The 26,719-nt window shown below is 44.5% G+C and overlaps 1 protein-coding gene across 3 annotated transcripts in view; it reads left to right on the top strand.

Annotated features, from left to right (window-relative positions):
* Positions 1-21,144: 21,144 nt before the first annotated feature.
* The window catches only part of LOC140894935 (tropomodulin-3), a 43,388-nt gene continuing 37,813 nt past the window's right edge, over positions 21,145-26,719 (top strand). For 2 of the 3 annotated variants that reach the window (XM_073303864.2, XM_073303861.2), the window contains exon 1: positions 21,145-21,223. The gene's annotated coding sequence lies outside the window, so the exon portion shown is untranslated. Of the gene's footprint in view, positions 21,224-22,982; positions 23,075-26,719 lie in introns of those variants that run through there. The other variant, XM_073303862.2, reaches the window with a different exon arrangement.

Raw genomic sequence — 26,719 nt, 5'->3', positions numbered from 1 at the left:
TTCCTGGTTTTCTTACTGCTAGTAGTACTGCTACCACTAGGTACTCCACTATGACTTGCTCGGCGTTTTTGACTCATGATGCTGGGTGATACTCTACAGTACAATTACAACGAGCCCTCCACCATTACATTTAAAACAGACTTGCACAGGATCACTGGAACAATGTCCTATGTCAGCTCCTTGAGTTCCTTCTGTTTCTTGCTCACTCACATTAGCAGCAGCTCCCCTTTCCCCATATCTCTTTGCAGTCACTAATCAGAGGATTCTCTGCGGATCTGCTCATGAACTTCTCCTAAAGCAACGTGTTGAGATCAGGTGGGATATTTCCCAGGGAATCCCTTGCTGCTAAATGATGAACTAGAACTGGGCTGAACCCTCAAGAGTTAACACAGTGTTGTCAATGTAGCCTCAAGCTCTACAAGGCAGTACAGATGGACGCAGGAGGGAGGAGACACAACAGACTCACGACAGTGGCTGCAAACACTTCCCTGCAGAAACTGAAGGTGATGATGAACCCACGCTATCCCGGCCTGCTGGAGCGCACCACACCCTTCTCCGGACGGCGCATGCACGTGCTACTCTTCACTCCCTTCAGCCTGGAGTGGTTGGGATCATGCAGCATCAATCAACTATTGAAAGGGAAAGAATTTGGAAAACCCATGTCATTCTTCATGGTAATCTGCTCCCCTACTGAAAGCTCTGTGGGTTTAGGCTAGGACTAGCTATGGAGTCAGTTTCACTTGCAGGTTCCTACTTTCACAGGAACCCTGCTGGAGGAGCAAAGGCCTGGCTTCCAGGGTGACCTGGAAAAACCAGCCCTGCTGTACCTCCCATAGTAAACATGCACACAACACCGGGGCAGCACTGCAGCCAATGTAGCTGTGACTGTTGTAAAGAGGAGAAAAATAATGTTTTCTGCAGGGCTGCATCCCTCCCTGCTGTGTGCAGGCAGGGGCAGAGACGTGCAGCTGGCATTGAAGGGAATGGCAAAGCTCCCATGCTTTTCACAGACTTTCATGGAAGCAGGGCCAGGTTCTGTGCATCCTTACACCGCATCTCCCACATGCTATAGTGAAGCAGGCGCTGGAAGAATATTAACTTTCTTTGGGCAGGCTGCCGCCCCCTGTATTCTTACCCTCCTCCCGCAAAGGGGAAGGAGGAAGATGGAACGTTGTGTTGGCAGATGCACGATAGTAAGGCAGGGCTGCCACTATGCAGCCCCTGAAAATGCTTTGCAGGCGGCTGGTAGCCTCGGGTGGAGCCTCCGCAAAAGTTCGGTGTAGCGCCCAATTCCCAAACAGTTCCATAATTATTAAAGGGAAACCACCCAGAGCCCAACCCTTTGGGATATACCATGATGAGATGATGATCAAGGTACCAAGAACTGTTATTTGATGGCAAAAATCCTTTGGATTCTGCATGTCTCTCTTTACCCCAACTACCTTGTTACGTACTGCCTGGCTCTTAGAAATACCACAGAGAAATCAGAACAGACTAAAACACAAAAACATGAGTCCTGGAGCCACTGTCACTATTCCCATCAAGCTTGATTGTGTACAGCCCTGAGGAACGACTCAGAGTGTCACCTGTGATGTCGGCTTTTATGCTGTGAATGCCTGTTCCATAGCAACTGGACTAAAGCCATCCCTTGCTTCACATGGGCCACCAAACATGGTAATGCCAGCTATAAGATGCTAAGACCTTTCAGTCATTGCCAGTCCGCACTAGATTTGAACTACTCTAGTCTATTCTATACAGTTTCTTATAACGCACTCATCACTGAAGTACCTGTGATCCATCCAGAAGAAAAGCTCTGGTATCCAGTTATCTATCTTCCAAATTCTAACTGTGTTGTAAAAAGAATTATATGTGATCACATTTACCTGAAATGCAAGGCTAACGTGGACAATAGATATTAACAGCTTTTTAAACAAGAATTGTCAAAAAATTCAGAGCCAGATTCTGCTCCTCTTATCTATCTACCTACCTATCTACCACACTTATTTGGTCCTGATTACCATAGCACTTAAATAGCACCTCACATTCTTCAGTGTATTTATTCTTGCAATTGTGATGTAGAGAAGTGCTATAATCTCTCTTTTGCAGTCACACAGGCAGTTTGTGGCAGAGCAGGGAACAGGTCTTCCAAGTCCGAGGAGAACACCCTACCCATTGGATTACCCTTCCTCTCATTGAGTAGTACCTTGTTCCTTGAGTAGCCTCAGTAATTTCACTGGACCTACTCATTCAGCAAGATGTTTGAGAAGGTGAACAGATCCTGAACTAAAGGCTGGGCTATAACTATACATTGTTGTCAGCAGAAAAGTGATCATCGATAATGATAATTATCAGATCACTTCTAAAAAAAAAAAAGTTATTGTGTCTCCCCTGTGCTTTCCTTTCTCATTACAGTAACTCCTCACTTAACAGTTAACATTTTGTTTCGTTGTTATGTTGCTGATCAATTAGGGAACAGGCTCATTTAAAGTTGCGCAATGCTCCCTTATAACGTTGTTTGGCAGCTGCCTGCTTTGTTCACTGCTTGCAGGAAGAGCAGCCGCTGGAGCTAGTGGGGGGAGCTTGGAACCAGGGTGGGCCGGCAGCCCCCCATCGGCTCCCCTAAGTTCCCTCTGCGCAGCCGCCCAGCAGGCTATCAATGCCGGGCAGTTCAGCTGCCCCTCCCCCCACTGCCGTGTGCTGCTCTTGCCCTCTGCCTTGGAGCTGCTCCCGGGAGCCTCCTGCTTGCTGTGCAGGGGGCGGGAAAGAGGGGTGCTAATGTCAGGGTGTCCCCCTCCCCCCACTCCTGTACCTTATCTCCACAGAGAGGGGCGCTCAGGGCTCACCACACCACAGGGCTCAGAAAGGAGGGAGCTTCCGGGCAGCAGCTGCTGTCTCAAACTTGCTGAGCTAATTAAAAAGGCAGTGTACTTAGAGTGGGGTCAGCGTAGTTAAAGAGGAAATGCGCGTCTCTCTCTCTCTGACACACACATGGTGTGTGTCTCTCACACACACAGACACGCAGGCGTGCACCCACACAGGGCCATCCTTAGACATACGCAGCAGAGGCAGCTGGGTAGGACACCCGAAAATTTGGTGCACCCCTGGGTCTTAATGTCCACCCTCCCAATTCTTCCTATCCCTGTTCTGACCCTTCCTTCAGGCTTCTCACAGCTACCTGCTGCAGCCTGGTGAGTCTTCCTCCAGAGGGAATCTAGTAATTTAAAAGTGAAAAAACCTTCCAGCCTGCCAGACCTATTAGCACAGGGGTGGGCAAACTATGGCCCACAGGCCACATCCGGCCCTTCAGATATTTTAATCTGACCCTCGAGCTTCCACCAGGGAGTGGGGTCTGGGGCTTGCCCCGCTCCAGTGCTCCAGCCAGGGGCTTGCCCCATTCCGCTCGTGCTGTGGCTCTGAACGGCTCCCGGAAGCAGCGGCATGTCCCCTCTCCAGCTCCTATGCATAGAGGAACCATGGCCAATGGGAGCTGCAGGGGTGGCACCTGCGGACGGGGCAGCACACCATGCCGCCTGGCTGCCCCTCTGCATGGGAGCTGGAGGGGGGACACACCACTGCTTCTGGGAGCTGCTTGAAGTAAGCGCTGCCTGGAGCCTGCACCCCTCATCCCCCTCCCACCCTCTGAACCCCTTGGTCCCAGCCTGGAGCACCCTCCTGTACCCCCAACCCCTCATCCCCCGTCCCACCCTAAAGCCCATACCCTCAGCTGGAGCCCTCAACCCCTGCACCCCAATCCTCTGCCCCACTCTGAACTCCTCATTTCTGGCCCCACCCCAGAGCCCACACCCCGAGCCAGAGCCCTCACCCCCTCCCACACTCCAACCCTCAATTGCATGAGCATTCATGGCCCGCCATACAATTTCCATACCCAGATGTGGCCCTCTGGTTTGCCCAAAAAGTTTGCCCACCCCTGTATTAGCACAGCATTGAAACTGTTAAAGAGCCATTCAAGTTAAAGAATCATTCAAGTAATGAAGCCATTTAACAGGCATTTGCCAACCCCTAGATATATACTGTCGGTTTCTGAATTTACTAACAAAAACCGTTGCGCATTATTGTAATATTTACTCAGCACATGTTCGTGTACAGGACCTTAGTTTAAAATTTGCTTTTTTTCATTAGAAGATTGCTGAAGATTATAAAATCACATCTCTAAAAAATCCTTGCATAGATTTTTAGATGCACAATCTGAGTATTCATCTTTAGTCTTAAATGCTTGGATCTTCAGACATATAGTTTTAAAAATAAATCCTTCAAAAGACCGTCCTTATCTAAAAGACATATTTTAATTTTAATTACTATAGTTCAAAAAACTTCCTTCCAAAATCTTCCTGTCCTTTCTGTCCATCCCTTTCTCCCTTCACCCCCCTGTTGAAGAGAGCCCTTAAAGGGACAACACCCCTTTCCTTCCAGATATCTGGACAAATAAGTTTCCCTTTCTTTACTTCTGACTATTTGATGCAGTAGTTTTAAGAGAACCTTCTAGCAAAATCGATACCTTAGTAAGATATAAAATCCTTTGTTATGCCTAAAATCTTTGGAAATATATTTTTTAAAGTTGGTGAAACTTCATAAACATGTCTATTTATTGTTATGGAGATCACACAAAGTAAATTAGTGTTCCCTTTTTCTAAAAGCAATGAATATTGTTATGAACACAATAAACCTCTGTGACTGATTAATTTAAAATAATGTCTTTGTTTTAGTGAGTTAAATATGTAGTAATCTGGAATGATTACTTTATGAAGGCTTAAGAGTACATTTAAAATATAAAATCAGCTTAGACATACTGATTAAGAAAATGTAAAACAGAGAAGAGCTGCATCATGTATTCCATAATATTTAATGTTGTATTTAGCAGGGCATGGTAATCATATGATTATACAGTAACTCCTTGCTTAACGTTGGAGTTATGTTCTTGAAAAATGCGACGTTAAGCAAAATGATGTTAAGCAAATCCATTTTCCCCATAAAAATTAATGTAAATGGAGGGGTTAGGTTCCAGGGAAATTTTTTTTGCCAGACAAAAGACATTATATACATATACCGTATAAGTTTTAAAAAAAATTAAACAAACAATTTAATGCAGGTATAAGTTTTAAACAAACAATTTAATACTGTACTCAGCAATGATGATTGTTAAGCTCGGCTGAGGTGGTGAAGTCAGAGGTGGAAGAGCGTGGATTGTCCGGCTGCTCCTCTTGCTGTTCTTCCTTAACTGTCACAACTCGAAAAAACATAGCTAGAGATGGTTGTTTTGCTTTCCTTTTTTTTTCTTGGTAAATTTCTTTATAGCAAGTCATTAGATGACCAACTCCCCTAATAACTTTGGAGCTGCGTTCCCTGTCAGGATCGTCATCACTAAGGATTTGCAAGCCAGCTTCAATCATTTGGAAAGCTTCAGAAAGCCGTTTGACAGTCAAATTTCGATGGGTTGGTTCTTCTTTTACTTCTTGGCCCTCGTCTTCCACTGCTCTCATCATGTCTAGTTGCATCAGATCTTCATTGGTTAGCTCTTCTCTGTGTGACTGCAGAAGTTGTGTAACGTCGGCTTCTTCCACCTCATCAAAACCCGCTTTCTTGGCCAAGCCGAGAATATCTTTCTTCATAGCGGGAACAACATCTTTAAATCCTTTTAAATCATTGACACATTCAGGCCACAACTTCCACCACACACCGTTCATGCATGCCTGAGTAACTTCAGCCCAGGACTCACCGATGTTATTGATGCACTTGAGGATGTTGTAGTCACGCCAAAATTGCCGAATTGTAGGCTTGCCTTCTCCATCAGTGCCTCTGATGAGCTGGTCGAAAGTACGGCGTAAATAATATGCCTTAAAGGCAGCAATGGCTCCTTGGTCCATGGGTTGGATGAGTGATGTGGTGTTCGGTGGCAGAAAGACAACTTTGACGTTTTCGCACAGGTAGTCCAGGTTGACTGGATGAGCTGGTGCATTATCAATAAGTAATAAAATCTTGAAATCAAGATTTTCCTTGGCACAATATTCCTTCCATGCAGGGACAGCATAGAGAGTCAGCCATTCTGAAAAAATAGCTCCAGTTATCCATGCCTTCTTATTGGATCTCCAAATGACCGGAAGGTGTTCCTTTGAAAGTCCCTTGAGAGCTCGTGGTGTTTCGAATTGGTATACAGTCAGCGGTTTCATCTTCATGTCTCCGGCAGCATTACCACCTAAAAGCAAGGTTAGGCGGTCTTTCGCTGCTTTAAATCCAGGCGCTGTCTTCTCCTCTCGGGAAATGTAAGTCCGTTCAGGCATCTTTTTCCAGTAGAGGCTCGTTTCATTGACATTGAAGACTTGCTTAGGTGAATAGCCACATTCCTCAATTATTTTCTTGAGATAGTCGGGGAATTTTTTAGCTGCTGCAGGATCGGTACTAGCCACCTCACTGGACATCTTCATGTTGTGCAGGTGGAAGCGCTTCTTGAACCGATCAAACCATCCCCGACTTGCCATGAACATCTCTGTCTGTGATCCTTCACCTTGGTCTCTCTTTAATTTGTCATACAAACTTTTTGCCTTAGCTTGTATCACAGGCAAACTTAGAGGTATGTTCCGCTGGTTTTGGTCCTCTATCCACACTGAGAGAAGACGCTCCATGTTTTCCATCAAACTACTTCTTGATCGACTTATTTTAGTAGCACTAAGCGGTGTTACACACCGAGCACTAGCCCTGATCTTGTCGGCATTACTCCGAATTGTTCTCACAGTGGTCGGAGTAAGACCTAGAGTGATGCCAATGTCTACCGCACGCTCACCTGCATCAAAATGCCTTAAAACGTCTAATTTAGTACCCAAACTAATGGTTTTCCTGGTTTTCTTACTGCTAGTAGTACTGCTACCACTAGGTACTCCACTATGACTTGCTCGGCGTTTTTGACTCATGATGCTGGGTGATACTCTACAGTACAATTACAACGAGCCCTCCACCATTACATTTAAAACAGACTTGCACAGGGTCACTGGAACAATGTCCTATGTCAGCTTCTTGAGTTCCTTCTGTTTCTTGCTCACACACGTTAGCAGCAGCTCCCCTTTCCCCAAATCTCCCTGCAGTTACTCATCAGAGGATTCTCTGCAGATCTGCTTATGAACGTCTCCTAAAGCAACGTGTTGAGATCAGGTGGGATATTTCCCAGGGAATCCCTTGCTGCTAAATGATGAACTAGCACTGGGCTGAACCCTCAAGAGTTAACACAGTGTTGTCAATGTAGCCTCAAGCTCTACAAGGCAGCACAGATGGACGCAGGAGGGAGGAGACACAACAGACTCACGACAGTGGCTGCAAACACTTCCCTGCAGAAACTGAAGGTGATGATGAACCCACGCTATCCCGGCCTGCTGGAGCGCACCACACCCTTCTCCGGACGGCGCATGCACGTGCTACTCTTCACTCCCTTCAGCCTGGAGTGGTTGGGATCATGCAGCATCAATCAACTATTGAAAGGGAAAGAATTTGGAAAACCCATGTCATTCTTCATGGTAATCTGCTCCCCTACTGAAAGCTCTGTGGGTTTAGGCTAGGACTAGTTATGGAGTCAGTTTCACTTGCAGGTTCCTACTTTCACAGGAACCCTGCTGGAGGAGCAAAGGCCTGGTTTCCAGGGTGACCTGGAAAAACCAGCCCTGCTGTACCTCCCATAGTAAACCTGCACACAACACCGGGGCAGCACTGCAGCCAATGTAGCTGTGACTGTTGTAAAGAGCAGAAAAATAATGTTTGCTGCAGGGCTGCGTCCCTCCCTGCTGTGTGCAGGCAGGGGCAGAGACGTGCAGCTGGCATTGAAGGGAATGGCAAAGCTCCCATGCTTTTCACAGACTTTCATGGAAGCAGGGCCAGGTTCTGTGCATCCTTACACCGCATCTCCCACATGCTATAGTGAAGCAGGCGCTGGAAGAATATTAACTTTCTTTGGGCAGGCTGCCTTCCCACCCCCGTGTTCTTACCCCGTCCCATAAAGGGGGGAGGGGAACGATGGAATGTTGTGTCGGCAGATGCAGGACAGCAAGGCGGGGCTGCCACTGTACAGCCCCTGCAACTGTCTCTCTCTACCCCACCTACCTTGTTACGTACTGCCTGGCTCTTAGAAATACCACAGAGAAATCAGAACAGACTAAAACACAAAAACATGAGTCCTGGAGCCACTGTCACTAATTTCATCAAGCTTGATTGTGCACAGCCCTGAGGAACGACTCAGAGTGTCACCTGTGATGGCGGCTTTTATGATGTGAATGCCTGTTCCATAGCAACTGGACTAAAGCCATCCCTTGCTTCACATGGGCCACCAAACATGGTAATGCCAGCTATAAGATGCTAAGACCTTTCAGTCATTCAGTGCCAGTCCACACTAGATTTGAACTATTCTAGTCTATTCTATACAGTTTCTTATACCACACTCATCACTGAAGTACCTGTGATCCATAGAAGAAAAGCTCTGGTGTCCAGTTATCTATCTTCCAAATTCTAACTGTGTTGTAAAAAGAATTATATGTGATCACACTTACCCGAAATGCAAGGCTAACGTGGACAATAGATATTAACAGCTTTTTAAACAAGAATTGTCAAAAAATTCAGAGCCAGATTCTGCTCCTCTTATCTATCTATCTATCTATCACACTTATATGGTCCTGATTACCATAGCACTTAAATAGCACCTCACATTCTTCAGTGTATTTATTCTTGCAATTGTGATGTAGAGAAGTGCTATAATCTCTCTTTTGCAGTCACACAGGCAGTTTGTGGCAGAGCAGGGAACAGGTCTTCCAAGTCCGAGGAGAACACCCTACCCATTGGATTACCCTTCCTTTCATTGAGTAGTACCTTGTTCCTTGAGTAGCCTCAGTAATTTCAATGGACCTACTCATTCAACAAGATGTTTCTCAATCTGAGAAGGTGAACAGATCCTGAACTAAAGGCTGGGCTATAACTATACATTGTTGTCAGCAGAAAAGTGATCATCGATAATGGTAATTATCAGATTACTCCTTAAAAAAAAAAAAAAAGTTATTGTGTTTCCCCTGTGCTTTCCTTTCTCATTACAGTTTCAGAGTAGCAGCCGTGTGAGTCTGTATCCACAAAAAGAAAAGGAGTACTTGTGGAACCTTAGAGACTAATAAATTTATTTGAGCATAAGCTTTCGTGAGCTATAGCTCACTTCTCATTACAGTAACTCCTCAGTTAACGGTTAACATTTTGTTTCGTTGTTACATTGCTGATCAATTAGGGAACAGGCTCGTTTAAAGTTGCGCAATGCTCCCTTATAACGTTGTTTGGCAGCTGCCTTCTTTTTCCACTGCTTGCAAGAAGTGCAGCCACTGGAGCTAGTTTGGAACTAGGGTGGGCCGGCAGCCCCACATCAGCTCCCCTAAGTTCCTTCTGCGCAGCCAGGCAGCAAGCTATCAATTGCTGGGTAGTTCAGCTGCCCCTCCCCCCTGCCATGTGCTACTCCTGCCCTCTGCCTTGGAGCTGCTCCCAGGAGCCTCCTGCTTGATGTGCGAGGGGGAGGGGACGAGGGGTGCTAAAGTCAGGGCGTCCCACACCTTCCCCCCCTCCCTCTCCCCAGCTCCTGTACCTTATCTCCACAGAGAGGGGGGCTCGGGGCTCACTACACCACACCACAGTGCTCAGAAAGGAGGGAGCTTCCGGGCAACAGCTGCTGTCTCAACTTGCTGATCTAGTTAAAAAGGCAGTGTACTTAGAGTGGGGTCAGCGTACTTAAAGGGGAAATGCATGTGTGTGTGTGTGTGTGTCTCTCTCTCTCTCTCACACACACACACACACTCTCTCTCTTTCTGCCATGCTGTGTCTCCTCCTCCATTCATGCTGCCTTGTAGAGTGTGAGGCTACATTAATAACAATGTGTTAACCCTTGAGGGCTCAGCCGAGTGCTAGATCATAATTTAGCAGTAAGGCATCCCCTGAGAAATATCCCACCCTCTGACTCCACCATCTCAACCAAGCTTCACAATCATCATTGCTGTGTACAGTATTAAATTGTTTGTTTAAAATTTATACTGTGTATAAGTGTGTATATGTATTGTCTGGAAAAACACATTTCCCTGGAACCTAATCCCCCCTATTTACGTTAATTCTTATGGGGAAATTGGATTCGCTTAACATCATTTCGCTTAAAGTTTCATTTTTCAGGAACATAACTACCACATTAAGCAAGAAGTTACTGTATGTGGTTTTGTGCATTTTAGCTGCTAACCAGTGAATAGAAACCATCTGTGATGTGTACAACTTGATAACTACAGCAATAAATAGCATGAGGAGCTCTGCATTGAAATATACAGAGTACTTTTAAATTTTATAACAGAGATGGCAGGTCCTGGAACAGACAAGACTATTGATTTTTGTCCATGTCAGTAACGTTAATATGAAAAATGTATCATGATATTATAATTATTGTTCTATTCTCACTGACCATAGCTATCTAAAGAGTGCTGCTTGTTTGCCCGTGCCCATCCCCAGATTCCCCTGCCTTATAATTACGATTGTCAGACCTCTGGATCCAGCTGCCGCCTGAGATAATTATAGTAAAGATGGATGAACAAATATCCCAGTATAATTTGTCTTTTACAAACTAATGTAGATCAAACTCCACATTAAACAGAACCTATGATCACATTGCTTCACAGGCGGAGGCATGCTGTGTGTACTGGATGAAGAGTACCAGTTAACCTCCATCACAGCCCCAGCATATGCAATTGTATTTGATGAGGGTAGCTACCTGATGCCATTCAGCCCAAGACCCTGCAAGCCACCTCAGCCTCAAGTCAGGAAGATCACCAGACACAGAGAAACATGGAACCAGGTGAAAATAAATCTTACTCCATACTTGTTTACAATTTCTGCAAACAACTTGCAAAGGTAAGTAAGCAAAGGTCCACAGAGTTTGCCTGCTGGGAACTGTAAAATTTTGAAAATGAAAAATGATGTTCTGGAAAAGGAATTGAGCAAATAGGTGGCAGCATTTTCAGAGGACTCTGGGGAGGGACCTGGCCAAGTTAGGTGAATGGACAACATGATAGCAGATGCAATTAATGTTGGCAAAAGCAAGTCATTCACAGTGAAAGGAATTATTTGAACTACTCGCACATACCTTACTGGCTTCTTAATTAACTGTAACAATTCAGAAAAAGACCTGAGCCTCACTGTGAACAAACCAATGGAGACCTCTAGTCAATGTGCAGCAGCAATCAAAAAAGCAAATGCCTGTTAGGATGCAAATAGTGGAGAATAATATTGAAAATATTATAATGCCATTATCTAAATTAGTGGTACACTCCAACCTCAATCACTTGTTCATTTTCCTGGTCATCATATCTCAAAAAGGAGATAGCAGAAATACAGGAGAGTCACAGATAATGATGAGAATAGTCCAAGGCAGAGGAAAACATTCCTTCATCAAACACTTAGAAATATCATTAAACCAATATCACATTACTGAGTCCTGTCTTTAAATCACATATTCTTAATTGTTCAAAGCCAAGAGACCAGATCTAAAGACAGTATATCAGTCTGATTTTATGTATAAAAGGAATATGAGCATCAAGGAAAGGCAGATATATTCTCACTTATTTAAAAAAACTTTACCATGTTTTCATATTTTAACATTGTTTGCTCTAAGTTTTGTAATGCACTTAGTACCTGGGATACATGCAGGGAGGAAATTTAAATATATTTTTATTTTTAAAATTACCCTTTAAAAATAAATTATTACTTATTCTGCCTATATTTTTAAAGGACAGACATTCCGCAGACTGATTTGAACTTTAATGTTTTTTAAATCAACACTTTAAATCAGTCACTCTAATTTGAAAGCATTACATTATATTGTGAAAGTGTATTTGCAGGGGATTGGGGATGGAGTTTAAAAACAAGACATTGCAATGTTCATTGTACCAAACCGACCGCTCCACCATTAACGCACCAGGGAACTAAGCATGTTGCTTTCAGCACATGCAGGCGGGATTGTAGCTCTGCTCCAGGCAGAAGGAATGTCTGAAAAGGGTTTGACACCACTCCACGATGCAGGGCGGCAATTACACTAAGGTAGGAGTCCCTGCAAGGTCCTTTTAATTGTACAATCCGACCACCGCTCCCTTTTCATCCCTGCCGAACATCTCTCTCTCACACACACACAGCACTCTCCCTCTCCCTCTCTCTCCCGCAATGCAATCAGCCGAGCCGGTCGGTGGCAATCACACCCATGCAGTCTCCTCCAGCCGCAGCTGGTGCTCAACTAGAGCATCCGAAGAGGCAGCACCACCCAGCTGGCTGCGTGCAGCTCAGGGCGCTGCAAGACCCCTCCTACGCCGCGCGGCAGCCGGGGCACGGCTTCTCCGGGGATGCGGAAAGGGCAGGGGCTCCGCTAGGCAGAGCGCGCGGAGATGGACCGCACCGGTGCCTGTGTGTCTCTGCGGGAGGCTGGCGGAGATGCATCCCTGCCCGGGAGGGGGAGGCAGCGTGCCCGCGGCACTGGGCAAGGGATCGCGGGCTTACCCCTCTGCAAGGTCTCTGCCTGCCTGTCACCGGGTGTGCAGCCAGCCGTCAGTCCGTCTGCCCGAGCCGCGGAGCCAGCCCTCCCCAAAACAGCGCTGTCAACAGGCAGGTCACTCCCCAGCTCGGCGGCTGCGCAACCTCAATCCCAGCGCCGAGTGCTGAGCACGCTGGGACTCGTAGTTCGGACAGGGAGAGGATGCTCCGAGAAGTCCAGGGGGTCCTAGTATTAGGGGTCTAGCCCACCTCCAGCCTCCCTGCTCCTTCGAGCCCCAGGCAGCATCCCCCTCCCTCCACCACCACCGGACCAGGGACCCTCCCCACCACCCCCATGTGTATCCCCCTCCCTCCACCACCACCGGACCAGGGACCCTCCCCACCACCCCCATGTGTATCCCCTCCCTCCACCTCCACTGGACCAGGGACCTTCCCCACCACCCCCATGTGTATCCCCCTCCCTCCACCACCACCGGACCAGGGACCCTCCCCACCACCCCCATATATATCCCCGCTCCCTCCACCACCACCGGACCAGGGACCCTCCCCACCACCCCCATGTGTATCCCCCTCCCTCCACCTCCACAGGACCAGGGACCTTCCCCACCACCCCCATGTGTATCCCCCTCCCTCCACCTCCACAGGACCAGGGACCTTCCCCACCACCCCCATGTGTATCCCCCTCCCTCCACCTCCACAGGACCAGGGACCTTCCCCACCACCCCCATGTGTATCCCCCTCCCTCCACCACCACCGGACCAGGGACCTTCCCCACCACCCCCATGTGTATCCCCCTCCCTCCACCTCCACAGGACCAGGGACCTTCCCCACCACCCCCATGTGTATCCCCCTCCCTCCACCACCACCGGACCAGGGACCTTCCCCACCACCCCCATGTGTATCCCCCTCCCTCCACCACCACCGGACCAGGGACCTTCCCCACCACCCCCATGTGTATCCCCCTCCCTCCACCACCACCGGACCAGGGACCTTCCCCACCACCCCCATGTGTATCCCCTCTCCCTCCACCTCCACCGGACCAGGGACCTTCCCCACCACCCCCATGTGTATCCCCCTCCCTCCACCACCACCGGACCGGGGTCCTTCCCCACCACCTGCATGTGTATCCCCTTTCCCTCCACCTCCACAGGACCAGGGACCCTCCCCACAACCCCATGCTACACCCCACTCCACTCTTTCCCCAGATCAGGAGATCTGTCTCTCTTCCCCTTCCGCCCCATGCAGTATCTTCCTCTTCTTTCAACAGCCAGGCTAGTCTCCTGGGTCCAATCTTCTTTTACCCTTCCTGCAGAATCCCCTTCTCTGACAAGATTTCAAACTAGGATTGCTATTGAATATAGTATGGATTGGATGGTCACACTTGCACATGCATATTGCCCCTGCGTGGAAGCTGTAATTGCAAATGGCCAGTTATACACCTGATTGTGCCATCAGTGCATTTCCAAACACACAGTCCGGGCACTGTGCACAGAAATTCCAGGTGCATATTTTCCCACGTGCTGTTAACAGCTGGCTTGGCTTGACACACACAAATTTTATCAGAATTAAAATATCCTCCTACCCAGCTTCAAGGACAGTCTCCTTGGCTTATTGCACACCTGGCTAAACAAAAAAAAAGTCTTGCCTGCTTCTGGGAGCTACCAAAGCCTGAGGTGATGGACTGCCACAGAGAGTGAATTCCAGAGGTGTGGGTGCTCCACAGAGAAAGCTCGGCCTCTGCTCCTCCAGAGCTGAATTTTAAAACCTGACTGCAAAATCGGTTTAATAGACTGTAACCAGAAATGCAGAACACGGAGTGGAAGCAAAGCAATCTCTGAATGACTGGTTCCCATCCATTTAAGACTTTGTAGAGCATAAGGAACACCTTGAAATCAAATATTTTAGGTTTACCCTCTAAATTTTGGGTTTACCCTCCAAAGTGGTGTGTGCACTTGAGTAACTGGGTAGTTCCTTAGCTAAGCCTTCCTGAGCAGAGCTGATCTCAGCATCTCTGTGTAGCTGCAGCTGGGTGTGTCCCTACCTGTATGTATGCTGGAGGAGGCTTTAGAGCCTGTCACAGCAGTACAGTATAAAGAGAGCCCAGGTGGGCTCAGTGGTACCCCAGTTCCAGGTGGCACACTGGGGGAACCCATTATTGTATACTGCATGGAAGCCGAGTGTAATTCAAGAGCAAGTCATAAAGTATAAAAAAGCTGAAAATGACTGGGAACTTAAAAATTGGACAGTAACTTACCGTGAATCCCCATGATGATTGAACCTGGTGGTATTTAAAAAAAAAGAGCTCTCAGCCATACTTGTAGCTGTTTCCATTGTTCCACAATGAGTCAGACGTTCTAGGTTTCAGAGTAACACCCAGAATAACAATCCTGGAATCTTATTATATAGATCTCTTATTTTAATATTATATATTACATTTAATAGTTTATATTATATTATACTGTTTTGACATTGTTTACAAAAGTCTCAATATTATTGAAACAAAACATTTTGTTGTTTCCAAATTAATTATTTATTCCAGAATTTCTATTCTATTTTGACTTTTTGTTTTGATTAAACGGAAAACAAATTTCAAAATGTTGTAATTTCCCATGGGAACAAAATTCTGTTCTCTAAGCAGAGACACTAGCACTTGCATTCATGAAAAAGTAAGATAGCCCTGGGTCTTCATATTGATAGCTTTGCAGACCACAGGGCTTTGTTGTCTTCTCAATGGCTGTCCATGCACATTGAACAAGAGGGGTGATAGAATGAAACCCTGCAAGAACATGTGTATATAAGTTCTTGGGATGGAAAAGTAAACATTTGTTACTACCTTTTGGGAACTTTCAGAGAAAAAAGAATTTACCAACATGAAGGTTGCTCCATTCACTCTCACAACCAAACCAATTAAATCTCATTATCAAACTCAGCTCTTACAGTAAGTAAAACCGGAACAAACACTTTGCCAGTGCCCATTGCTAGAACATTGACCAAACCATAGACAACAAAGTTATCTCCACATGAGGATCACACCTAAAACAGACTGGTAAATATCAAGGATACCTGTGGAATCAACTTCCCTGGTATTTATGTGTAATAAGGCATGTAGTCATTTACTTAAATAATATGAATATTTACAGTGTAATGTTATGAATGTCCTAACTATGATGGGGACACTGGAAAGTGTCTTCACACAACCCATCCTTTCATCACTCATAAATATCAATGGTTATCAGAAGAATCAGCCATTGTGTACTTTCTATGTACAATGCACATAAAATTATAAAATAATCTGCTTTTAGTAAATAAATATAGATCTAACATAGTAATAAAACTATTTTGGAACATCTTTGGTTAATGTCTAGCTCTTATGAAGGCTGTTTTATTAATGGTTAGCGGGAGCCAGTAAGGGCAGAGCAGTTTGAGCCACAGGACCAATCATTAAGATGTCCATGTGCTTCATGACAATCTAGCTGGAAAGCTGGATAAAAAAGCAGGCCCTGACTTCACCTCACTGAAAAGCAAATGCTGGATCTGAGCTTAATTTTCCTGTGGGAATAAAAAATGCAATTTTGAAATGTAACAGCCTTAGCTTCACTGCATACACTCAAAGATTTCAGGCACAAGTGGCAGGACCTTTGGTAGGAAGAAAAGCGAAAACTCACTGATGACAGTGACAGAAGTGGGCTACCTTGGGCGCTTCAGTCACTCTGGTTGGGAAATACTAGTATACCCAATAACACAGTGTACAGAGACAGCCACTTCCTCAAAACTCCCAAACTTCAGATGAAATGAGACTCAGATCGTACTAAACGACTCCAACATTTCCCATAAGATATGGGCCAAAACCAGAGCCATTTATCCAACATCTCTCCTTTCTCCCTGTCTTGAACAGCTTGGATAAAATGGGAAGAAGATCTGAGCACCCTTAGTCTTTATCTGTGTACAGTACTAAAGTCAATGAGGAAAAGCAAATTCAAATTCCTTTGAAACGAACCATTCTATAAATAAGATCTAAGATGATGATTGTCAGTGAATTTTGGATTAGGTTTTGAGTTGATGCAGGATTGCAAGCATGTGCTAGCTAAGGTCATAGTTGGGGCCAGTTTAGGTGTATCTTTGGGACCAGTTTGTGGGCTTTTGTTAGCCATAGGGTTGTGGCTGGGTTTTTTCACTATGGATAAGGTTTTCACTAGGGTTAATCTTGGGGCTGGAGGGACTGGGTGGAGGGAATTGTGAATACACAGAGGTTAAGGACCTGGCTATAGGTTGGGAGCAAACTGGACACAGAACTCCAAAATCAAAGACTGGCCTTGCTAAATCCAGAATGACATCATGCTTATTCAAATACTGATAAGCGAAAATATGAAGTGTCAACAAAGAAGCAAAGTTAACTTTGTGCATTTGTTCTCTGATAAACTGCTTGAAGTTTTCAACTCTGCCCAAAGTCTTTAGTCCCACCTTAAAATATTTTTGACAGATTGAAACTGTATCTCTTCATTTGTACATAGAGATACCCTCCCATAGTGATTTTTCCTTTCCTTTTTGTTTTGTTTTTGCCAATAAATTACTTTTGTATCCTTCCTGTTACAGATCTGACAATCTAGGGCCTCTTTGCAGTCTGTGTGATTTGGCTGGAGACAGTATTATTTCCCTCCCTTTGGCTATGAATTTTTGTCAATTGTTTCTTTTACATCACAAACAGAATTTTCAATAAAACATTTAGAAACATGAAAACCAATCCTAATCTCAAAAATAAAATGATACACAAAAGAGTGTATCAAAACCTCCAACACAACCTCCCTTGGAAGCCTATTTCAGAGCTTGACTACCCTTATAGTTAGGAAGTTTTTTCCTAATATCTAATCTAAATCTCTTTTGCTGCAGATCAAGTTCATTATTTCTTGTTCTACCTTCAGTGGACATGGAGAACAATTGATCCCCGTCCTCTTTATAACAACCCGTAACATATTGGAAGAGGTTATCAGATTCCTCCCTCCCCACCCCCGTCGTCTCTTCTCAGGACTAAACATGCCCAGTTTTTTTAACTTTTCCTCATAGGTCAGGTTTCCTAAACCTTTTATCATTTTTGTTGCTGTCCTCTGGACTCTAGCAACTTGTCCACATCTTTCCTGAAGTGTGGCACCCAGAACTGGACACAATACTCCAGCTGAGGCCTCACCAGTGCCAAGTAGAGTGGGACAGTTACCATCCACATCCTACATACAACAGTCCTCTTAATACAGTCCAGACTGATGTTAGCCTTTTTTGTAACCGTTGACTCATATTCACTTTGCGATCCACTATTACCCCAGGATCCTTTTCAGCAGTACCATCTAGCCAGTTATTCCCTATTTTGTAGTTGTGCCTTTGATTTTTCCTTCCTAACTGTAGTACTTTGCACTTGTCTTTATTAAATTTTATTTTGTTTATTTCCGACTAATTCTCTAATTTGTCAAAGTTGTTTTGAATTCTAATCCTGACTTCCAAAGTGCTTGTAACCCCTCGCAGCTTGCTGTCATCTGCAAATTTTATAAGCAGTCTTTCAACTCCATTTTCCAAGTCATGAATGAAAATATTGAGTAGTGCTGGACCTCTGCAGGATCACCCTAGATACAGCTTCCCAGTTTGACAGTGAATCACTGGTAGCAACTCTTTGAGTACAGTCTTTACCCATTTGTGCATCCACCTTATAGTAATTTCATCTCGATCTTATTTCCCTTGTTTGTATTATGACCTACAGGTCTCAAATGTGGGTCTGGAGAGTTTCTAGGAGCAGGCAGCAGTGATACTCCAACTCTCCATCTGGAAGTCTGCTGATACTTGCTTACCTGGGATTCTTGAAGCCCAACACCAGTTTGATTCTCTGCCCCTGAAGTCCTATTGGTGGAGTCCCAGAGTAGCTGATTGGCCTGTTGGCCCTACTTAAGCCAGCAGCAGGAATGGGAAGCTGTCTGTACAAGTGAGCTTCACCCTTTCCAGGGCTGTGTGACTTGTGCTTCCTGCTCCTCTGGCTTGATTTCCTGGCATCTGATTTGTGGTTCTGATCTCCTGGTATGCTGACTCCTGTCTTGTGACTGTGGACTCTGTTTCTGACTACTAGCTCTGGCTACTCATGACCTGTGATAGTTTGCTCACATGGATGTCACATGGAACTGTGTTGAAAGCCTTACTAAAATCAAGATATCACATCTACTGCCTCTTCTCTATCCTCTAGGCCAGTAACCCTGTTAAAGAAGGAAATTAAATTGGTTTGGCATGATGTGTTCTTGACAAAACCATGACGGTCATTTCTTATAACCCTTTCATCCTGTAGGTGATTGTTAAATAATTTGTTACAGTATCTTTCCAGGTACTGAAGTTTGACTGATCTATAATTCCAGAGTCCTTTTTCTCCCCCTTTTAAACATAAGTACTAATTTTCCCTTCTCTAGTTCTCTGGGACCTAATCTGTCCTCCAGGACTTCTTGAAGTTAATTGCTAATGGTTCCAAGATTGCTTCAGCCAGTTCCTTAAGTATCCCTAAATATCAAACATAACATTCTAAGAGAATATGGCCTGTATATCAAGAAATCCAGGGCTAAACTGTTTTCAATAGCAGATTCTTCACTAACACATGAAACTGATCTCAGCCTGAGCTTAGCACCTTTCAGAAAAGGTTGTAAGGCACGTCTATTTGTCCAGCTCTTCTTTCTACACATACCTAGTCTACCGACAATATCCGTCCTGTCTTTATCCTTTTAAAGCCATGATGCTTACGGGAGTCATTGTGTATTAGTTCCCTATAAATGGAAATTGGTTTTGCCTTAGTTTCAACTATACACATTGAACCCAGATGCAACAGATCAGTTCCACATAAATGCCTGTAATAAATAAATAACTTATTTAGCTCAGGCTTTGCATATTCCTTTTATTTCTATGGGCTGTATAATGCTATGAATGAAAGTGTGACTGTATTGTACAGTATCTGCTGTTTGTCTTTGTGTGCATACAAATCATTTCAGAGAGGGTACAAATCCTAGTACTGTGCAGACCTCCTCTGTGCTATGCTTTCCACACAGACATATAATAGTCTTTAAAATATCGTTTATTTCAACCATTGAAAAAGAAATTACACTAATCCCTTTAAGGGCATTATATTTGACCTCTGACACATACGTTAGGCTGTCAGTTTGGAAGAGGCCCTCATTCTAAAGACTGAAGGATTATAATCTATTGCTAAACATTTGTGGGAGTACTCTTGTGGTTATAAAAGTCTCTTCACTCACCCTTAGGCTGGGTGCCAGAACTACTGAGTTTTGCTCTGTGGGTCTCTCAGCCTAAGCATTCACAAGTGAAACTCACAGCTATTATAAAACCCAGTCAGATCACTAGCTGAACTCTCTTAACCTCATAGCTGTCTACACAAAGGGTGTTTCATACTGTGAAACAAAGCACCGTTAGATTGTTCCATTTTACATATTCGACTGTTCCATTTTAAATTCACACCAAGGGGAAGAAATAACTGTAATTTAATAAAATAAAATGGGTAAAATTCAGCTCTTATTAAAGTCCATGTGAGTTTTGACATTGATTTTAACAAATATAGGATTCCATCCACTATCTCCCATTAATTTAATAGTTATTTTAGCTATTTAAAGTCAAGTAATTTATAATAGACATATTACATATGCCCTTTTACACTGGATATGTCTTATGAGGCTGGAAGATCCGAGGTTAATCCTGGCCTGATTGAAGTCAACAGCAAAACTCCCATTAACTTCAGTAAGGTCAGGATTTCACCCCTTGTTTCTATTCCTGGAATTGCAACAAATTTCCTATGGCAACTTGTGCAAGTCATGTAAGAACTTGGTTCCTCAGTCTCCTCATGTAAAAGGGAGATAATACTGCTGTATCATCTAGACAGAAAAGAAGACAAATACTTTTGTTAGAAAGATTATCAGAAAGAAGTCAGTGTTGCTGTCAGAAATCAACCATGTTCAAGGAAATTAGAAAGATAAATTCAGGGCCTTAACATGTCACTTGCCAGTCTAGTTTACCCCAGCCCTTCAAGACAATAAATAAACAGAATAAGATAAGCATCTATAATCACTGTATACAAAACACCTTTATACCAGAATAAGGCTTGGTTTATGCCTAAAAAAAATTACCCCCCAACCAACATAATCATGCCAGCAAAACCATCAGGATAGATGCAGTTATACCGACAACACAGTCCTTTTGCCAGCATAGCTTACTTTATTCAGGGAACTGGTATAAACTATGCTGGCAAGAAGGCTTTTTTGCAGTAGGGTTGCCGATATTGGTTGGACATATTCCTGCAGGTTTCATCACATGACATAATCTTTAATTCCTGGAGACGCCAGAACTATCCTGGAGGGTTGGCAAACCTAATTTTGCACGTATGTGCAGCATCTCCACTGTGAAAGTTTCTGGGTATGGCTATACCAGAAAACCCTTTCTAGTGTAGACAGAGCCTGAGCGTCTCCATACAAAGGGGACTGCACCGCTTTAAATCTACCAGTAGAATCAAAGCTATTCCAATCACCCAGGACTACAACTCCCATCATGCCTGGGGCTGCCCTGGGCTCAGAGAGAGGGTGCGCAGGCGCAGTGACGGGGGGGGGGAGGAACCGCTTCGCTGGGGAGCGGTGGAGGACGCTGGGTGCCTGCTGGTGCCGGGGTGAGTCTGTGCGGGCAGGTGGCGGCGGGCGCGCGGGCTGTTTGTGGGCTGGGCCCGGCCCTGGTGCAGCCCGCGGTGGGGAGAGGTCCGGCTGGGGGCAGCGGGCAGAGCCCCTGCGCTCCCGGGAGACGGGGCGTGGGGGGCGCCGAGCCGCCGGGGCGGGTCTCGGGGAGGAGCCGCGCGCCCCGCAAGCCGGGCGCGAGGCTGCTGTGCTCGGGGTGTCCCCAGAAGCAGGGGCAGGTTTGGTCCAAGGGTCTCTGGCAGCGTCACAGCTCCACGCCCTGGGAAACTTCCTCCTTTCTTTGTCGCTGCGCTCCCCGCCTCCCCCCCCCCCGGGATTCCTTGCCGCGCTGCCTTATCTGCCCCCCCCCCGCCCCCCGGCTTGAAAGGCTCCTTAGCGTCCCTCCAAGGGCACTCTCCCCAGCCCCCCACCCCCGAAACTTGATGCCCTCTGGCAATGGGAACGCAGCAACTTTCCCACTCTCTCCTCCCACCCCTACCCATTGCTCTGTGGCTTGCATTGTAATTTGCTCTGTTAGAACATGCAGCCTTCAAGAGCCTTAGGGTGTTTTCTCGTTTCTTAAACCATTCTGTCCATCTCCCGGCCCTTGATATGTTCTGGCTTGGAGCCTTGGTCTGTTGCCTTGAGATCTCCAGCCGAGTTTTGTTAAGTACAGGAAAATAAATGCCCTGTCTGAAAACTTTCTTCATTCATGTTGATGATTAAGTATTCAATAATAAATCATGATATGTGCAAAGCGAGGTTTGGTGTTACAGGAATCACGATGTTCGTGTGTCACCCACACCTACATTCTCAATCAACAAATTGGAAGTGTAATGCTTTTCTGTGTTAGTCTTGGAAGCATATGTTTGTAAAACCGCTTTACTTAAAAATGTAATAGAATAATCATCACAGGTCACCGGCAAAGGGAGAAAAAATTAGCATTTTTCTGTTTAGCATTTTTCTGAGGTGTAAAGAGGCCTTGAAATGGTTTTTGTGCCCCCCCCCCCCAAAAAAAAAGTCTGTGGGGTGACTTTTTAAACTTTTTTTTTACATTAGAAATGTTTAGCTTAACTCCTTTTTCATTATGTTCTAAAATTTTTGGTGTTTTAAAATAATACCTATTTAGCTTAGTAACATTTTGGAGAAGGAAAGAAAGCCTTTGTTAAAAATTCAGGTGTCCCTCCTCTTCCCCCGACCCCTTCAAGTGAAGCATTCAAGCTAACAATGTACATCTTCTGAAACCCTGAGCCACTCCTTCATCAAAACCATGGGAAGGGCCCATCACAATTTTTTAATAATGTTCTTCAGATCATCTTTAATATATGTGAATATATTGTTTTGAAGACATGAATTCAAACACTTATTTTTCTATCTTCCCACATAGCAGGTATGTGCTAACCTTTCTATCAGCAGCCCAACTGATCAAATAAAATAGCTACAATTTATACTTTAAAAAGTTGGCCTGCAGAATCAGAGCTCTCTCTTTCTCTCCTCAGCTTTGACACAACTCTATAAATTTGTTTTGTACGTGTTCTACAACTTAAAAACTGTGCTTCTAAATAATTTTTAGAAGGCTACTTGCCAAGGAATGCTTTTCTGGCATACCTATGTTTAACAGAAGGATATGTACTATATGGAGTGTTAATGTAGAAATCTTCCGGTAATGAAAACTGAATGTCTCATGAGGCTGTGTTCAAACAGGAAATAGAGATATGTTTACGTCAAGACATGTAACTTGAATGACAAGGCTCAGTGGGCCCCTTTGCAGTGTAAATGTGCATATACTTGTCTGTTTCCGTGTGCTCTGAGATTCTCATGAACAAGTTTGCTGTGTTGGTCTCTGAAAGGTAAAATGTGAGCTGATGTATTCTAAAAAATGGTGTTAAGTTCTTCAAGCTAGAAAAATAATGCTAGAGGAAGGCAGAAACAACTATTTTAAAAATATTTTTAAATAATTGCCATGTTATCAGCAGTAGCAAAGTTAGAAGATATTTGGGTAATCCCGGAATGTAATTTAAAACAGAAAAATAGAGAGCAGACTATTTTCAGTAAAAAAAATTCAGGTAATAGATATTCAAACAGCTGTTTTTACAATGCCCTGTTGCAGTAGAGACAAGAAAAGAAATCTGGGGAATCAAAAATTATTGTAGCAGGCGTAATTTCACATTATTGCCTTAAAGCAAACTTACTTTAACATAATTAATGTATCCTATACAATTACATTTTGCTAACTGATTGTGTATATAGATTTTTGATACACAAAGCTTTACTGGGATGAATGATTTGGCATGACTAGTCCTTCAGAATTTGGAAGGCTTGGTCTTTTGCTTTTCTTTCCATTGTTAGACTAAGAAGTATGTAGGATGAATTTAAAATAGTTTGGTAACTCCTGAAACTTGTTTTGATATTCTAGATGAAAAGATAAGAGGAGCATCTTAAAGTGAATATCCTTTCCCCTTTTTGTGTTTGAGTGGGTCGTCACTGCTAAATAAGCAAAAGAGGGAGAAATTATGTTGCATTCTATCTGGAGAATTAAAACTAAAGCATACTTGGTTTTTTCTGTTTTTGTTAGAGAATAGCAAATAGCTTTTGAAAATGCTACATGTGTGCAGTATATGAGCAGGAAGTCCTTAAGTGTACACATACATGTAACCTTAGCAAGGGATTTCTGCCCCAGCTGCTCTTACCTCCCCAGGGCAGTTGATAACTGCAGGATTTTAGCTAGTGTGTGAGGCTTTTTTATTATTATTCTGGTATGCTTATCTTTCTATTCTCCAGTTCAAGGTCTGGCATTTAGCTCTGATCATAATACCTGCCCTTTGACTAACAAGGCTTACAAATCTGGAAATGCCTTTAAGCTGGTTGTGTTGAAGAGCACAGCTCATTCACCTGCTGTCCCCAGAAGCTCTGTCATTGCTACAGTGCTTTCAGCCCAGTAAATGAAAAATGCAGTGTTCTTGAATCAGTCTCCTGTGGGAAATTTCATAATGTTCTCTACTAGGTTATTTTGCTGTTCAGTCCTATTTGTCTGATTCTATAGAATAGGTGATTGCATTTTTAAGAAATAAGCATCCAGGTATAGGATCTTACTGGACAAGATTATCTGGATTAATGTAGCCATCTCTTAAAACAGCCCAGTATTGTGCTCACTCTGCATCTTTATTAATGCTATGTATTTATGGACTAAAAGCACAAGCACAAAAAGTAAACACTGCTTTGTTGAAAAGAGTCAATACCTCTTACTGAAGTAGAGGGGAAAAAATAGCAGTATTGAGCAATATAGATGCTTCCAAATGTAATCTTTGGTGGAAACATTTTTTTTTTCTTTGCAGGTATGTGGAGGTGCAAAACTGTAACATCTGAGTCTGATTACGTGTTAGGGATTCCAGTTGCCCACAAAGGCATCTGTTAGTTTGAACAGAAAAATGCTCTTGGTTGATTGAGGTCATTTGACAGGACAAGTGTCATAATATATGTACATTTCATTATAAGGTGAACTGCATTTTCTCCAACTATATCAGAATTTACAGTGAGAAAAATCTACAACTTGCACTGTAGAAAAATTAGAGTGGTATAACCCAAGATGGGAATCCATCTAATGGATATATAACTCTTTAGACCTCTAAGTGATTCTGGACTGGATTGGTTATGAAGAGAAAATGGTTGCTATTTCGGGGCCAGGCACATGAAACAAGTTGGTGGTGTAGGCTTAGTTCTTAGCAGTAGGTGGCTCTATCCCAAAATTACTATAACTCTCATGGTACTCTGATTGGATGATTCAGCAGAAATGCCAAGGTTTGATTGGCTGTAAATCAGTGGTCACCAGCCGGTAGATTGCAATCAACTGGTTGATCCTGGAGCCTCTGCCAGTCGATTGCAATCTCCGGCCGCTAAAAGTCCAGTGGTGCAGCAGGGCTAAGGCAGGGGCCTCATGCTGTTCCTGGAAGCAGCCAGCACACCCTGAGGCCCCGGGGGAGGGGCAGGGGTTTCTGTATGCTGCTTCTCCCTGCAAGCACCGCCCCCGCAGCTCCTGTTGGCTGGGAACAGGGACCTGCAGCCAGTGGGAGCTGTGTGGATGGTACCTACAGATAGGGGCAATGCATGGAGCCATGTGCACCCCCCCGCCATCCCTCCCCAGAGGCTGCAGGGGTATGCTGGCTGCTTCCAGGAGTGGTGTGGGGCCAGGGCAGGCAGGGAGCCTGCCTTAGCCCTTCTGCATTGCCGCCCGAGGTAAGTGCCACCTGGTGGAAGCCCACAACCCAGCCCTGAGCCCCCTCCCGGAGCCAGCATCCTGAACCCCCTCCTGCATCCCTGCCCCAGCCTGGAGCCCCCTTCCACACACCAAACCCCCCAGCCCAGAGCCCACACACCCTCCTGCACCATGACCACCTGCCCCAGCCTGGTAAAAGTGAGTGAGAGTGGGGGAAGGTGAATGACAGAGAGTGGGGGGATGGAGTGCGCAGAGCAGGGTCTCAGGGAAGGGGTGGGGTAGATTCTGGGTTGCACTTAAATTCAAAAAGTGATCTTGTGAGTAAAAAGGTTGGAGACCACTGCTCTAAGTAGTAGTACACAGTACTATTAATGAGGGATCCCACAACGATAATCTTAAACTAAGAATGTGCTGGTATTCATATTGCCTTTGTCACTTTAAAATAGACTTCTTATTTCTTCTAGTTTTGGTAAATGAAGATAACTTAATAAGTCTTCATTAAAGAGAATGTGGTGTTCATAAATGGTTACGTGTATTCTTGTATGTTGAGAGTTAAAGTTGCTGGCATTGTGGAGACTTCCTTTGGGGAAAACTTTAGATTAGGCTCCATTAAGCAGCTGGAACTGTTTCAGTCTCTGATTGATGGTGGAATGCTGATAAAATCTGCCTGTGGACCCTATTCTCCCTGCCAATTTAGATTCGTCCAGGGGCTGATTGGAAGAAGATTCTGAAGTAACAAATGAGGGTAAAGTGAACTCTGTAAGCTTGCTGGCCAAAACCAGCTCCGTTTGTTTTTATGATGTCACTTCTATTTTAAAATCTGACCTAAAAAAAACACAACCAGTTTAGTGACTTCAGTAAAGTTTAAGATTTCAGTTTCAACTCTCCCCCACAAAAGTATGACTAGAGAAATATTAGGGCCCTGAGAAACTGTCCTTAAAGGTACCAGAGGTAAATTTTTCAGGGTTGTCTTTGAAGGAAAAATAAAAAAATTAGGTCTTTTGAAGCATTCAGTTCCAATCCACACTTTAAGAGAACACATTTACAGAATAAATCAGGTGTTGAGGTGAGATGTTTGAAAGTGGCTGAAGAGTCCTTCCGAGGTGATTAGCAGAGGTCCCTCAGCTAATAAAGCAGTATAACATAAGAATATTTCTCTCCAGTGCTTATTTCTGTTGTTGCTCATCATTTTCCCAGGCAGCAGCAGAGTGACCTGATTCTTGTGTCTTTCTCTCCTGTCCATAGTGTTCTAACTAGTCTCATGTATTAACTCTCCTGATGC

Source organism: Lepidochelys kempii, chromosome 10, assembly GCF_965140285.1.
Source record: "Lepidochelys kempii isolate rLepKem1 chromosome 10, rLepKem1.hap1, whole genome shotgun sequence".
NCBI lineage: Eukaryota > Metazoa > Chordata > Testudines > Cheloniidae > Lepidochelys > Lepidochelys kempii.
This window is presented reverse-complemented; position numbering and strand designations above follow the sequence as displayed.